Source organism: Chiloscyllium punctatum, chromosome 1, assembly GCF_047496795.1.
Source record: "Chiloscyllium punctatum isolate Juve2018m chromosome 1, sChiPun1.3, whole genome shotgun sequence".
Classification (NCBI taxonomy): domain Eukaryota; kingdom Metazoa; phylum Chordata; class Chondrichthyes; order Orectolobiformes; family Hemiscylliidae; genus Chiloscyllium; species Chiloscyllium punctatum.
The window spans coordinates 141,641,937-141,657,345 of record NC_092739.1 but is presented as its reverse complement, the minus strand read 5'-3'; the positions used below and the strand labels follow the sequence as shown (position 1 = coordinate 141,657,345).

The 15,409-nt window shown below is 45.2% G+C and overlaps 1 protein-coding gene across 7 annotated transcripts in view; it reads right to left on the bottom strand.

The window, feature by feature from the left end:
* The window catches only part of ctbp1 (C-terminal binding protein 1), a 340,616-nt gene that overhangs the window by 184,432 nt on the left and 140,775 nt on the right, over positions 1-15,409 (bottom strand). The window lies entirely within an intron of this gene.

The following is a 15,409-nucleotide window of genomic DNA, read 5'->3' as shown; positions in this document are numbered from 1 at the left end:
AATTGGCCGTTGTGTTAGGTGAAGGGGTAAATGTGGGGGAATGGGTCTGGGTGGGTTGCGTTTCGGCGAGTCGGTGTGGACTTGTCAGACCGAAGGGCCTGTTCCACACTGTAATCTAACCTAATCTAAATCTAAATATATGGAAACTAGAGGTGGTGGGGAGTTAAATCAGTCTTCCTCTTGAAGTAGTTACTGACCAACTACTGGATATGAATGGTGTCAGGTTAAAACCAGAACATCCACCCTACACTTTGGAGTAGCCAGTGGACAGAGCGGAAGTCTAACTTGAGACCAGCTCTGGAAGAGCAGGTCTTAGTTTTGGCCTTAGCAGATATCACCAGAGACCACTGCTATCGGGTTGGACCCATGCCACTGCTTTACACATTTGTTCCATTGCTATGGAATCTCCGTGGGTTCTGAATCTGTGCCCTGGAGATTCTGCTTAAAGTTGCATCTAAGACTGGCTTCAATTGGAGCATACGCACATTGTGGGAGAGGCCGGCAGCCCAGACTGGGAGTTGTACTCCCATCCCAATGGAGGTGCACCAAGATGATTCCATTTTAAATTCTGTTTAGCTCTCAGTTCTTGGAACTGATATTTCAAACAAAAAGAGCCATGAACTGATCTTGAGCAGAAAGGATGTTTATTATCCTGTGCACAAGAAAACATAACTAATTTGTCAGTGACATTCAATTGGCTAACAACTGAAATTCTAAAAATTAGACTACAACGTTGAATCTCATTTCTTCTGCTAAACTTCATAAATATCAATAATATCTTTCTCTATAGCCTTGTGATTTCTGGTTCACTGCATCAAATAGATGAAATTTCACATTAATCTGATTTTGAGCCATTAGGAATTCTGATACTAAACTCTAAATTTAAAAGAAAATACTCAGGAACAAAGCAAGAATAGTATTCTGAGCACATGAAAGTAAAAAAAAAATCCCTAAAATTTCCAGGTACCTCCATGAAAATGTCAAGAAGAACTGTCAAAAAAGTTTGCCCTCCAATTCATGTAGTAATCCAGTATTAACAATTTTAGAAAAATTGCAGATGGAATCAGGTCTTATTACACAAAACTCAGAAATCCAATTCATTTTAGCAGCAATTAAAAAAGGACAATTCCAACATTGTTAGCAGGCAGCTGGACGCAGAGCATAGGTTCCTTACACATCCTAAGCCTTTCGGAGAGCTGGATCACGGATTTGCTCTCACTGCATCATTTTAGAACAGCGATGCTGTTTTACACTTCAAGAGTTGCATTTTTTCAAAACTTCATTTTACAATCATAGAATTTTATTGTTCAGAAGAAGGCAATTTGACTCATCCTGTCTCCAGCTTGTACGCAGCTTGTCCCATTCTCTAACCCTAACTATGTAGCCCTCTAAATTCATCATCACTTTCAAATATGTATCCAGCTCTCTATGTCATCCACTTTCACCACTCTCACAGGTAGTACATTCTAAATCCTAACAATTCTCTGAGTAAAGACATTTCTCCTGTTTGCACTCCTGGCTCTCTGGTCGACAACCTTGAACTTCTGACCGCACTATGCAATTGACATAGCATAGTGGAAGTAAAATATCCTTCTTGATCCCGTCAAAATTGTTCATAATTTTCAATACCTCAATATGGTCACTTAGTCAGAGTCGCAGAGATGTACAGCACGGAAACAGACCCTTCAAGTCCAACTTGTCCATGACGATCAGATATCCAACACTAATCTAGTCGCATTTGCCAGCATTTGGCCCATATCCCTCGAAGCATTTCTGTTCATATACCCATCCAGATGCCTTTTATGTGTTACAATTATACCAGCCTCCACCACTTTCTCTTGCAGCTCATTCCACATACGTCACCCTCTGCGTGAAAAAGTTGCTCCTTAGTTCCCATTTAAATTATTCCCCTCTCACCCTAAACCTATGCTCTAGTCTGGATTCCCCACTCCAGGGAAAATACCTTGTCTCTTTATTCTATCCGTGCCCCTCATGATTTTATAAACCTCTATAAAGTTAATCCCTCAGCCTCCAATGCTCCACGGAAAACAGCCTCAACCTATTCGGCCTCTCCCAATAGCTCAAATCATCCAAACCTGGCAACATTCTTGCGAATCTTTTCTGAACCTTTCCAAGTTTCAGAACATCCTTCCTGTAGGAAGGACACTTCTGAAATCTCTGCTCCAAAGTCAGAAGTGCCTTGCCATTACCTCTCCACCTTTTTATTCTGTGCATGTGCACTGCTCTCCATTTCACCTGATGAAGGTGCAGTACTTCGAAACCTTGTGAATTTAAACAGACCTGTTGGTCAAAGACTCCTGACTTTGTAAAGGACCCACTCTGTACTACATCCTCAGGAGAATTCATACTCTCAACAAACTATTTCAATTCCATCTCAAACATCAAAAACTGTAAGTACAACAAACTTTTATCCACCCACCTCCATAACCAGCGCTCCTCAAACATTCCAGAAGATTCCCCTGGCCTCGGAAACGCCATTAGCCATGCGGCTGACGCAGCTACCACCCCCATGCTGCGTGATGATGTCACTTCCGCCCACATCATGGCCACTCCCACAGCCACTTCCGGCCCTCACATCATCGCTGATGCCACACGCTCAGTGACTCCCGCCACCCCTACTGCCATGATCACCACCACTTCCGCCCCCACCAGCGCCACTCACCTGCATTCTGCTGACACGCCCCCCACAGACCCCAGTGTCACTATCCCCACACCCCAGAACCCCGAGGGCAACATCACCCCAGCTCATGCCTCCACCCCCATTCCCCCCACCATCACACCCACTCCAGGTACTGGCTCCGACCCCACTCCCAGCTCCACACCCACACCAGATCCCAGCTCCCGGCCCTGCCGAGTTTTCACCATCCCTCCAGACCTCCCACTCACTGAGGACGAACGATCAGTCCTCAGCAAAGGACTCACCTTCATCCCCCTCCGTCCACGCATCAATGAATTTAATACACGACGTGACATCGAACAATTCTTCCATCGCCTCCGCCTCCGAGCTTACTTTCACAATCAGGACTCCCGCCCACCTTCCGAGGACCCCTTCGCCCACCTCCAACACACTGCATCCACCTGGACACCCCGCGCTGGCCTATTACCTGCCCTCGACCTCTTCATTTCCAACTGCCGCCGGGACATTAACCGCCTCAACCTGTCGTTCCCCCCTCCCCCACTCCAACCTCTCACCCTCACAACGCGCGGCCCTCCAATCCCTCTGCTCCAATCCCAACCTCACCATCAAGCCAGCGGATAAAGGGGGCGCAGTGGTAGTCTGGCGCACTGACCTCTACACCGCTGAAGCCAAACGCCAACTCGAGGACACCTCTTCCTACTGCTCCCTCGACCATGACCCCACCCCCCATCACCAAACCATCTCCCAGACCATACAGAACCTCATCACCTCAGGAGATCTCCCACCCACAGTTTCCAACCTCATAGTCCGGGAACCCCGCACTGCCCGGTTCTACCTCCTTCCCAAGATCCACAAGCCTGACCACCCTGGCCGACCCATTGTCTCAGCATGCTCCTGCCCCACTGAACTCATCTCTACCTACCTCGACACTGTCCTATCCCCCCCTAGTCCAGGAACTCCCCACATACGTTCGAGACACCACCCACGCCCTCCACCTCCTCCAAGACTTCCGTTTCCCCGGCCCCCAACGCCTTATCTTCACCATGGATATCCAATCCCTCTACACCTCCATCCGCCACGACCAGGGACTCCAAGCCCTCCGTTTTTTCCTCTCCAAACGTCCCCAACAGTACCCTTCCACTGACACTCTCATTCGTTTGGCCGAACTGGTCCTCACCCTTAATAATTTCTCCTTTGAATCCTCCCACTTCCTCCAGACCAAAGGCGTAGCCATGGGCACACGTATGGGCCCCAGCTATGCCTGTCTCTTTGTTGGCTACGTAGAACAGTTGATCTTCCGTAATTACACCGGCACCACTCCCCACCTCTTCCTCCGTTACATTGATGACTGCATTGGCGCCACCTCGTGCTCCCGCGAGGAGGTTGAGCAATTCATCAACTTCACCAACACATTCCACCCTGACCTTAAATTTACCTGGACTATCTCTGACACCTCGCTCCCCTTCCTGGACCTCTCCATCTCCATTAGTGACGACCGACTTGACACTGACATTTTTTACAAACCCACCGACTCCCATAGCTACCTGGATTACACCTCTTCCCACCCTATCTCTTGCAAAAATGCCATCCCGTATTCCCAATTTCTCCGCCTCCGCCGTATCTGCTCCCAGGAGGACCAGTTCCACCATAGGACACACCAGATGGCCTCCTTCTTTAGAGACCGCAATTTCCCTTCCCACGTGGTTAAAGATGCCCTCCAACGCATCTCGTCCACATCCCGCACCTCCGCCCTCAGACCCCACCCCTCCAACCGTAACAAGGACAGAACGCCCCTAGTGCTCACCTTCCACCCTACAAACCTTCGCATCAACCAAATCATCCACCGACATTTCCGCCACCTCCAAAAAGACCCCACCACCAGGGATATATTTCCCTCCCCACCCCTTTCCGCCTTCCGCAAAGACCGTTCCCTCCGTGACTTCCTGGTCAGGTCCACACCCCCCTACGACCCACCCTCCCATTCTGGCACTTTCCCCTGCCACTGCAGGAACTGTAAAACCTGTGCCCACACCTCCTCCCTCACCTCTATCCAAGGCCCTAAAGGAGCCTTCCACATCCAAAGCTTTTACCTGCACATCCACCAATATCATTTATTGTATCGGTTGCTCCCGATGTGGTCTCCTCTATATTGGGGAGACTGGGCGCCTCCTAGCAGAGCGCTTTCGGGAACATCTCCGAGACACCCGCACCAATCAACCAAACCGCCCCGTGGCCCAACATTTCAACTCCCCCTCCCACTCTGCCGAGGACATGGAGGTCCTGGGCCTCCTTCACCGCCGCTCCCTCACCACCAGACGCCTGGAGGAAGAACGCCTCATCTTCCACCTCGGAACACTTCAACCCCAGGGCATCAATGTGGACTTCAACAGTTTCCTCATTTCCCCTTCCCCCACCTCATCCTAGTTTCAAACTTCCAGCTCAGTTACTGACTCCTTGACTTGTCCGACCTGCCTATCCTCTTTTCCACCTATCCACTCCACCCTCTCCTCCTTAACCTATCACCTTCATCTCCTCCCCCACTCACCCATTGTACTCTATGCTACTCTCTCCCCACCCCCACCCTCCTCTAGCTTATCTCTCCATGCTGCAGGCTCACTGCCTTTATTCCTGATGAAGGGCTTTTGCCCGAAACGTTGATTTCGCTGCTAGTTGGATGCTGCCTGAACTGCTGTGCTCTTCCAGCACCACTAATCCAGTATTTGATTTTCCGCATCTGCAGTCATTGTTTTTACTTTGTTCAACCCAGTCCAACACCAGCATCTCCTCATCATTCGCTGCTCTAAGGAGAGTTAAACCCAATTTCTCCAATCTTTCCTTGTATCTAAAATCTCTCATTCATGATATCATTCCCGTTAACTGCCCTTGGACTCTTTCCAGGGCTTTACCTGTTTTCCTTAAACAAAAAAAAAAGTGCCCAAAGCTGAACACAACACTCCAAATATCATTTGACCCGTGATTTACGGTGTGGCATCAACTTCTTGCTTTTATACTCAATGCCTCTATCTATAAACCCCAAGGATCATATAAACCTTCATATTAACTATCTTAGCTTGCCTGGCCACCTATAGAGAATCATGTACATGAACTCTGAAGGCCATCTGCTTCTGTACTCCCCTCAAAGTTGTACCATTGAGCCTATATTGTCCATGCATGTTTCTTCTTCCAAAATGCATTATCTCACTTTTCTCTGCATTGAAATTCATCTGCCAGCTGTCAAACAAGTTGGCTAACTTGCTAATATCACTGAGTTCATTCAATGTCAGCCTCCCAATTCATTATTCTCCCTCGCTTGGCATCATCGGCAAATTTAGAGGTTTTGCTTTCAACATCCCTCTTCAAGTTGTTTATATAAATCAGTAAAAACAAGGGTCCCAACACTGATCCCTGGGGAACACCACTTTCAACAAGTCCATAATCTGATAAACACCCATCCATATCTGTTTCCTGCTTTCACCCAAATTCTAATCCATGCAGAAGTGGACCCATCAATCTCAAACAGTTCTAATTTGCAAACCAATCTGCCATGTTGCACTGTATCAAATGCTTTCTCAAAATCCAAATGTACAACATCCACAGCACTACCTTCGTCCAATCCCAATCATCTTGTCAAAGAACGGAATCAAATGTGTCAGGCATGACCCGCCCTTGACAAATCCACATTGACCATCTTGGATAAACTTATTTTTCTGTAAGTGTACATTTACATTGTCCTGAATGATGGCCTTCATCATTTTTCCCCCACTATTGACAGCAAGCTGAATAGTCTCAGTTTCCTGAGTTATCCTTTACCCCTTTGTTTAACAAAGATAGGACAATTATTATTGACCAGGCCAGAGCCCCTTCAAAATATATCAAGGATGTAGCCTAGACACCAATATTTTCTTATTTAAAGGCAACTGTATGATGCTGTGTTCCAGATGTAATTCAAGTGGTTACACTACTCAGCTTTTGTGATATTAAAGAATTAACTTGCTCTGCTGACCTGGAGAGTCGATGTCCTGAGGGAAGGGTGGGATGCCTCGGACTTACAGATAGATTGTAAGAAATTGCATTATCATCTCCTATTATTCAGAGCTATTTACATAGGCATTTCCTTGCCATTTAGAGCAATTTACATTGTCATCTCCTATTATTTACATTTTCATCGCCTATTCAGAAATCAATAGGAGCATTGCAGTTGGAATTTCACAACTCCCCTAGAGTTACAAAAAATACAATTCATACCAGCTCTAGCTATTAAGACATGATTTGCATTACATTGTTTCTGGGGATGATGTGGTCACTGCAATGCATCTTGAGTGGCATGTGACTGTGAGGGGGATGGCTGGGGGTTGTCTTGTGGACATTACTGACTGTGATGTAAAGATTTTGTATCAAGGACGGACTGTTTCCTTTGTTCGGCGAGAGCTGTTAACATGATTCCACAAGCCTGCATGGTGTGTGTTAAAAGTTCCTCCAGAAAGTTTGTACTGAACAAAAGTTTGCTTGTTCACAAAAGTTGGTGTATTGCAGTTGCATCAAGTGTGCAAGAAAAATCTCAGAAAAAGAACTTAACACTTTATGCAAAATACACTTGTTTCTTATACTACAGTTAAAGTATAAACAAAAACACAAATTTGTCTAACTTGAACTCCATTGGAAAACTGAACACAACTACTAGTTTTCAGCCCTTCCAATACAGTAACATCCCACAAACACAGCTCTGACAAAGGATAGTCTCACATGCAATATTTTCCCAGTCCAGGAGGAGAGAGAGAGAGAGAGAGAGAGAGAGAGAGAGAGAGAGAGAGAGAGAGAGAGAGAGAGAGATTAACTTGAACAATTTGCTGTAGCAGGGACAGATATATCGCAGCTTCAAGACTCCCAACAACTACTGCAAGTTAATTATAACTGGGATTCTGTGGGAGCATGACTTCACTTGTCCATGCTGCTTCTATTGTTCAGACTTCAAAAAGATAACCCCATGGTCTCACAAGCTGTTTACTTCACTGGCTTTGAACAGAGTGCTCAATACCTCTGTCTCAACCTCTCTTCATAGATAAAACAAGACAAAATACATCTCTTAAAGCCAGAGTATTGTCACACAATTGTAATACCTCCATCTCATGAAATTAACCCTGTTTTCAGAGAGGCCTGGAAAATTTCTGTCAAAGGTTCTGAGTTTTGCTGCTTTACCTCCCTCAGCAATCTAGGATGCACCCCATCCGGGCCTGGGGATTTACTTACCTGGAGTGCTGCCAGTCTTCTTAGCACCTCTTCTTCACCTTTCACTGTATTGCTCAGTTGTTCAACACCCACATTTCAAATTGTGACATTGCTTCTGCTTTTACCAAATTCAAAAGTGGAAACAAAGTACCCCTTTCATACTCCTGCCACACCCTTTGCCTCAGTGAGCAGTTACCCTACTATTTTGTTCTGAGCCCCACCTGAATCCTTCACCAATGTTTTATTATTTGTATGTTTGAAGAACATTTTACGATTTCTTTTAGCACAGCCGGTCAACTTTCTTCATGCTTCTTCTTAGCCTTCGCCTTTCTGAATTTTATTGCTATTATCGGAAGGATGTTGTGAAACTTGTTCAGAGAAGATTTACAAGGATGTTGCCAGGGTTGGAAGATTATAGCGATAAGGAGAGGTTAAATATGCTAGGGCTATTTACCCTGGAGTGTTGGAGGCTGAGGGATGACCTTGTAGAGGTTTATAAAATCATGAAGGATTTTATACGATAAATAGACAAGGCGTTTTCTCTGGGGGGGGGGGGGGGGGAAAAGAGTCCAGAACTAGAGGGCATAGGTTTAGGGTGCGAGGGGAAAGATATAAAAAGGGACCAAAAGGGCAACTATTTCACAAAGAGTGAGGTGCTTGTATGGAATGAGCTACCAGAGGAAGTGGTGGAGGCTAGTACAATTACAAATTTAAAAAGGCATCTAGCTGGGTATACGAATAGGAAGGATATGGACCAAGTACTGGCAAATGGGGCTAGATTAGGTTAGGATATCTGGTCAGCATGGACGCATTGGACTGAAGGGTCTGCTTTGATGCTGTACACCTCTATGATTCGATATGCCTCCTTTCCTTTCCATTTATTTTCTCATCAAATCCTAGAACAGTGATGAACATAATGATATGTAGTCCTCATCTGGTGTTTAACACAACTCTTGTATACTTGGGACTTAAGATCAACTTTGGAAACTCAAAATAGGGGTATATACCTGCCAAGCATGTTCCAACAGAAAACAGCTAATCCAGCAAAAGGTCTTCCCTGATTATATAGGTAGTTTTAACCTACGTGATATTGGTCACAGATAAACACTGTAAGAGAAGAATTCTCCTTACTTGCTGGAAGCAGGAATCATAAATATCAAACTGTAACCATGAGGATACTCTTCAGAGACAGGGGTCAAGTTGAAGGAAACTTTATTCAGTGGATATCTGGATGTATTTGATTTCTAAGTGACCAATGCTGACATAAAAAATAGTGTCATGTATCAGCAGAAATACTGTTTTGTCACCAAGATTCTAGAACTTTCTTGAAGATGGAGTCACAGTTAGACAGGTGAGCGAAGGTGGTGTTTAATATGCTGGCCTTCCTTGGTGAATGCGTTGAGTACAGGCATTGGAATGGCATATTGTGGCTAGATCGGACATTAGTTGACAAGGAGGCTGGAAGCCAGGCAGCATCAGGGAGGTGGAGAAGTCAACTTTTCGGGGATGGCCCAGGCTGAACTGGAGCATTCATTGACTTGGCCCACAACTTCCAAATAAGACCAAACTTAAGTCTTCTTCAGGACTGGAGGTGGATGTTAAGGGAACTGCAGATAAAGGAGGTGGGGGGAAGTGGGGCGGTGAGGTAGGGACAGGTGAACATAGGAAGAGGGTATGACCTTGTTGGTTGATGGGAGGAATGAATCTGGTTGGTAGCTGAAAGGAAGGGTTGATTAGAGGAATGGAAGGAAGGGAGGGGCTGGGAAGGGAGTTGAGTGATGGGAAGGGAGGTTATTTGAAATTGGAGAACTCCTCTGGGCTGTAGACCTTCAATTTGCAGTCTGATTCGCTGTGACAATGGAGGAGACCAAAGACGAAAGGCTAGTCATGTCAGAAAGGGAGTGGGAAGGGGAATTAAAATGGACGGTGACTGGTAGTCTGGTCAGCCCCAGCGGGCCGGCTGCGATGCTCGGCAAAACATGCCCTGAATTTATGTTTGGTCTCTCCAATGTAGAAAAGGCCACATCGGGAGCACCAGATACTGTAAACTTGGTTGGAAAGGCAGGTAAACCTTGTCTCACCTGGAAGGATTGTTGGGGTCCTGGGTGGAGGTGAGGGGGGTGGTGTGCTGGCAGATTTTGCATCTTTTACATGGGAAATCAGGGGGGGGGGGGGGGGGGGAGGTTGGTGGGCAGAGTGGCATGAACCAAAGTTTGGTGAAGAGAATGGTCCTTGCAGAAGGCAGGGGAGTGGCAAGGTGAGATGTTTTTGGTGAAGAGGTCGAGTTGGAATGGACAATAATGTTCAAGGACGATACACTGGATGCGGACACTAATGGGGTGGCAGGTGAGGGCGAAGGGGGACCCTGTCTTCATTGCACTTAGTGTGGTGGGTGTGGGGAAACGGTTTGAGAGCAGTGGAACGTGGAATGGAGGTGGTGTGCTGGAGGGCTGTCTGGATGACCGAGGGGAAAAAACACGTTGTTCAAAATAGGTGGACATCTGGGATGATTGGGAGTGGAATGTCTTCTCATCTGAGCAGATGCACCAGTGGTGGAGAAACTGGGAGAACGGGATGGAGTTCTTGCAGGATACCAGGTGGGACGACGTGTAGTCATAGGAGTCTGTGAGTTTATATTAAAAGATGTCGCCAGAAATGGAAATGGAGAGGGGGAGGGAGGTGTCCAAGATGGACCAAGTGAATTGAGGGCGGGGTGGATGACATGGGCCAAGTCAATGAACTGCTCCAGTTCAGCCTGGGTGCAGGACGCTGCACCAATGCAGTCATCTACATATGGCGGAAGAGTTGGGTCCCAATGCCTGTGTAGGTACTGAAGAGAGACTGTTCAAACTAGCTACGCCTGCCTCTGTTGGCTAAAACCCATCCAAGTGTCCATGGCCACCCCCTGGATTTGAAGGGAATGGGAAGAGTTAAAGGAAAAGTTATCAAGGGTGAGGACTAGTTTGGTGAGGTGGAGGAGGGTATTGATGGAGAGGGACCTGGTGGGTCTGTTGTAGAGGAAGAAGCAGAGGGCCTGAAGGTCATCCTGGTGGGGTACAGAGGCATATAAAGACTGCACATGCACAGTGAAGATAAAGCCTGGAGTGGGGGAAACTGAAAATTACTGAAGAGATGAAGAATGTGGCTAGCGTCATGGGCGTCAGTGGGAAGTGTCTGAACCAAAGGGGAAGAGGATGGAGTCGAGATAAGACAAGATAAGTTCGGTGGGGCAGAAGCATGTGGAGATGATATTTCGGCCAGGGTAGTTGGGCTTGTGGAGCAGATAGAACCAGGTAGTAAGAGGCTGGGGAACTAGATGGTTGGAGGCAGTGGAGGGGAGATCACTGGAAGCAATGAGGTCACAGACAGTGTGACTGATTTTGGCCTGATGGGCCACAGTGGGAGGTAGGATATGGCGTTGGACAGCTGGTGTTCAGCCTCCACAACATTTCTACTTCACCACCCCACTCTTCCGCCCCAACCCTACCTCCTTTATATGCACTGCTTTAATCCACCCCTCGTCCTCTAAAAGGGTTACACCAGAAACGTTGATTTCTGCACCTCCTGCTGCCTGCCTTGCTGTGTTTGTCCAGACTCCTGCTTATCCACCTTGGACTCTAGCATTTGCAGATTTTTGTCTCTAACCAGTACATTGGTTCAGCTGCTTTTGGCATACTGCGTTCGGGTCTCCCTGCTGTCGGAAAGAGTTGTGGAACTTGAAAAAAGGTACAGAAAAGATTTACAAGCATGTTGCCAAGTAGGATGGTTTGAGCTAATTGGAACAGACTGAATAGGCTGGGTCTGTTTTCCCTGGAATGTTGAAGGCTGAAGGGTTACCTTATAGATTTTTTTATATAAAATCATGAAGGTAGGGCATAGGTTTCTGGTGAGAAGGGAAAAGATATAAAAGAGACTTAAGGGGCAACATTTTCACGCAGAGAGTGGTGCATGTATGGAGTAAGCTGCGAGAGAGAGGAGAGAGGCTAGTACAATTACAACATTTAAAAAGCATCCAGATGGATATATGAAAACGAAGGGTTCAGAGGAATATGGACCAAATGCTGGCAAATGGGATGAGATTTATATAGAATATCTAGTCAGCATGGTCGAGTTGGACCAAAATATCCGTTTGTATACTGTACAACTCTATGGATTCTGTATCTCGTTCCCTCACAGCACATGTATTTACACCACATGGATTGTAGCAATGGAAGGAAGTTCACCACAATGTTCTCAAGGGCAACTAGGGATGGATAATAAATGCAGCCTAGACAGTGACACACACGTCCCCATTAACAAATGAAAAAATCCCTGCCCTTACAAAGGCAAAGGCAGCTATTCAAAGGGAGCCCAGAACCAGAGGTCACAGTTTTAGGATGCTGGGTCAGATACAGTTATTTAGAAATGAGAAAAGGAGAAATTTCTTTGCCTCGTGAGCTTGTGGAATTATCTGCCACAGAAAGGGGCTGAGGCCAAAACATCAAACATTTTCATGAGTAGATAGATATAGTTCTGAGGGTGAAAGGGGTCAATGCACATGCAGAAACAGTACTGAGCTGGAGATCACCATGATCATAATGAATGGTGATGCAAGCTTTAAGAGCCAAAATGGCCTACTCCTGCCCCTATTTCCTAATTTGTTTCAATGTTTCCATCCCAAACTATAAACCTGAGTTTTTCATCTTCCTTTAGTGCACAATGGGAATGAGTCACTAATTTTAGCAAGTCAGTTTTGTCAGTTTATACCCAAAATTAAACATTTAAAAAAACTGAAAAGCCTACAATTAGTTTGAAAACAAAATCCACAAACAATTATAATAAAGTCAAAGTCAAACTTATCTTTGAAATGGATCAACTCCGTCACCAGAAAGAAAATTCCCATGAGTTCAGAGGATTCCTCAAACGCACTGAACATTACAGGAATGCTTATACTGCCCAAATACTCTCAACTATTGTCTTTCACAGTCAGGAATAAAAAGAAAGAGATTCTGTTATGGCCAAAATATTGTGAAATAACAACTCTTCTTGTGTGCTTCAACCTTTTTGAAACAGCAATCCTGCATCAAATTTTTGACTGAAAGCAATATAATTAAAATCAAAACAAAATTATTAGATCACCCAGTGTTGCTTATAGGAGCTGCAGAGTTAGTTTCGAATATTTAGAATCATAGGTCTCTAAATTCAAACCCATCCAAACTTAGACACACAATTCAGTACACACTATACACAAAGCCTCAGGCAGAAGATGTGTGACTAGTAGAAATGCTGCAGACTGGAGAAATTCTCTTATACCAGGTTGAAAAGGAATTTCTCAAAAATGTTTGTTTTATTCTCCAATGCAAGTCACGTCCAGAAAAGCCAAGTACAATTAACACAATTTTAGAAAAAGGAAATGCTGGAGATACCCAGCACTTGTAATAGCATTCTGAAGAAAAGTCATACTGGTTTCGAAACATGAATTCTGTTTCTCTCTCCACAGATAGTGCTGGACCTGCGGAGTCTTTCCAGCAATTCCTCCTTTTGTTTCCAACTTTAAGCGTCCTCAATATGTCAGATGCCACAATGGCTGTTTAGCTCAGAGTAGCTCCTAAAACTGGAACTGAACCCTCATTTGTTAGTACATACATGACAGTAAGCAAAACACCCAATGAAAAAAAAATCACCCCAATCCAATTTTGGGTAAGATTTCTTTTTCCAGATAGTTTTGCTCCCACAATTAGACCTGGTTGTTTGCACCCATTTTTAAAAGTCCCAGTTGCTAGACTAATGTTTCAAGATGAGTCTTCCAGAGTCAGAAAGTACAGAGATTGGCCTTAATGAATATGCTGATGAACATCTAAGGCATGCTGTGATGAAACCGTGACCTCAGTGTGCTCTGCTCACTATGTAATCATTGTGACTTGTTCTAAAATCCCAGTTGAGTCACTATCTGTTCACGAAGGAAATAAGTCATCCTCATTTGGTTTGGTCTGGTCTGCATTTGACTCCAGACACACAATGTGCCACGCTCTAAAATGTTCTGTGGGCAATTAGGGATGGGTACATAAATACTGGCCTAACCCGAAACGTCGACTTCGCTGCTCATTGGATGCTGCCTGAACTGCTGTCCTCTTCTAGCACCACTAATCCAGTATTTGCTGTCCAGCATCTGCAGTCATTGTTTTTACCTAAGCAAAGGTGCCTACATACCAGGAATAAATTGTTAAAAACATTTGACTTGAGTTGACCATATTAAAATAGAAACCTCAGGAGAGGACTTCCATCATTCTACCACACAATTCATATGCTCCAGTGGAAAAGGTCAAGTAAGACACTTGAAAATTAACTGCAACAAGATATGGTTATACTTCTGCACTTTACAGCACTAGAAGGTCAGAATGATAGCTGCAGGTGATTAAAATAGGCAAAGAATAGGAAACTAATTATTCACGAACAGTTCTAACCTGTTACTCTTGGATGGGCCTGTGACCAGCAGTGTGCTGGAACGATCAGGATGGGTGCACTGCTTTTTGTTATTTACATAAATGATTTGGATGTGAATATAGGGAGGTATGGTTACTAAGTTTTCAGATGATAGTAAAATTGGTGGTGTCGAGGACAGCTAAAAAGGTTATCTCAAGAATACATAGAATCTTGTTCAGATGGACAAATGGACAAGGAGTGGCAGAGGGAATGTGAGGTGCTGCATTTTGATAGGACAAATCAAGGCAGGATTTATACACTTAATGCGAAGGTCCTGGGGAGTGTTGCCAAACAAAGAGACCTTGGAATACAAGCTCATAGTTCTTTGAGAGCAGAGTTGACAAGGTGGAGACAGTGGTGTTTGTATTGGTTGTCTTTGTTCATCAATGCACTGCGTGCAGAGGTTGGAAGATCATGTTGCGGCTGCACAGAACATTAATTGGGTCATTGTTGGAATACTGCATGCAATTCTGGACTCAGTGCTGTACAAAAAATGTTGTGGAACTGTGAAGGGTTCAGAAAAGATTTAAAAGGATGTTGCCGGGGTTAGAGGGTTTGAGCTACAGGGAGAGGCTGAATAGACTGGGGCTATTTTCTCTACAGAATTGGAGGCGGAGGGGTAACTTTATAAAAGAGGTTTATAAAGTCACCAAGACCATGAATAGGGCGATAGTCAAGGTCTTTTCCCCAAGGTAGGGGAGTCCAAAACTAGTGGGCAGAGGTTTAAGGTGAGAGGGCAAAGATATAAAAGTGACCTAAGGGGCAACATTTTCGTGCAGAGGGTGGTGTGTGCATGGAACAAACTGCCAGAGGAAATGGAGGTGGGTACAATTACAACATTTAAAAGGCATCTGGATGGGTGTTTGAACAGCAAGGGTTTAGAGGCATATGGGCCAAATGCGGGCAAATGGGACTAGATTTATTTAGGATATATGATCAGCACAGAGGAGTTGGACCAAAGAGTCTATTTCCATGCTGTACATCTCGATGATTTTATAATCCTCCACAGGTGTTGTCTAAACTGCTGAATTCTCTCAGCTGAAGATTTTGGGTTCACTCAGC